The sequence below is a fragment of the Arachis ipaensis genome, chromosome B3 (genome assembly GCF_059453495.1).
Source record: "Arachis ipaensis isolate K30076 ecotype BB chromosome B3, ASM5945349v1, whole genome shotgun sequence".
Taxonomy (NCBI): Eukaryota; Viridiplantae; Streptophyta; class Magnoliopsida; order Fabales; family Fabaceae; genus Arachis; species Arachis ipaensis.
Window position 1 is genome coordinate 101,164,147 of NC_142438.1, and position 1,438 is coordinate 101,165,584.

Here is a 1,438-nt window from a genome sequence, read left to right on the forward strand (position 1 = left end):
TCTTAGTCAGGAAAATAATAAAATAATTCACTTATCAAATTTGATTGCAATGAATAAAAGGGCAGAACACAAATTATACTTGTATGCAATGATGTAGAATATGTTGGAGTTTTGGAGATGCTTTGTCTTCTGAAATTCTGCTTTCCTCTGTTTCTGATTCACGCACGCACGTCCTCCTATGGCAAGTTGTGTGTTGGTGGATCACCGTTGTCAATGGCTACCATCCATCCTTCCAGTGAAAAGGGTCCAGGTGCGCTGTCACCGCACGGCTAATCATCTGCAGGTTCTCGATAGCACCGGAATAGGATTTACTATCCTTTTGCATCTGTCACTATGCCCAGCACTCGCGAGTTTGAAGCTTGTCACAGTCATTCAATCCTTGAATCCTACTCGGAATACCACAGACAAGGTTTAGACTTTCCGGATTCTCTTGAATGCTGCCATCAATCTAGCTTATACCACGAAGATTCTGATTAAGAGATCCAAGAGATATTCATTCATTCTACGGTGAATGGAAGTGATTGTCAGGCACGCGTTCGTGGGGGAACGATGATGATTGTCACGTTCATCACATTCATGTTGAAGTACGAATGGATATCTTAGATAGGAACACACATGTTTGAATAGAAAACAGAAATACTTGCATTAATTCATCAGGACACAGCAGAGCTCCTCACCCCCAACAATGGAGTCTAGAGACTCATGCCGTCAGAGATTACAAAGTTCAGATCTAAAAATGTTATGAGATGCAAAATAAGTCTCTAAAAGTTATTTAAATACTAGACTAGTAAACTAGGTTTACAGAAAATGAGTAAACTAAGATGGATAGTGCAGAAATCCACTTCTGGGGCCCACTTGGTGTGTGCTGGGGCTGAGACTTAAGCTAATCACGTGCATAGGGCTGTTTTGGGCGTTCAACGCCAGCTTTGGATCCTTTTCTGGCGTTGAACTCCAACTTGCAACTTGTTTCTGGCGCTGGACGCCAGACTGCAACATGGAACTGGCGTTGAACGCCAGTTTACGTCGTCTATCCTTAAGCAAAATATGGACTATTATATATTGCTGGAAAGCCCTGGATGTCTACTTTCTAACGCAATTAAAAGCGCGCCATTTGGACTCTTGTAGCTCCAGAAATTCCATTCCGAGTGCAGAGAGGTCAGAATCCAACAGCATCAGCAGTCCTTTTTTAGCCTGAATCAGATTTTTGCTCAGCTCCCTCAATTTCAGCCAGAAAATACCTGAAATTACAGAAAAACACACAAACTCATAGTAAAGTCCAGAAATATGAATTTTTCCTAGAAACTAATGAAAATAAACTAAAAACTAACTAAAACATACTAAAAGCTATATGAAATTAACCCCAAAAAGCGTATAAAATATCCGCTCATCACTACTCTTCAACTCAAAGTTTGGATCAAGGTTAGGATACCTTGCTTGC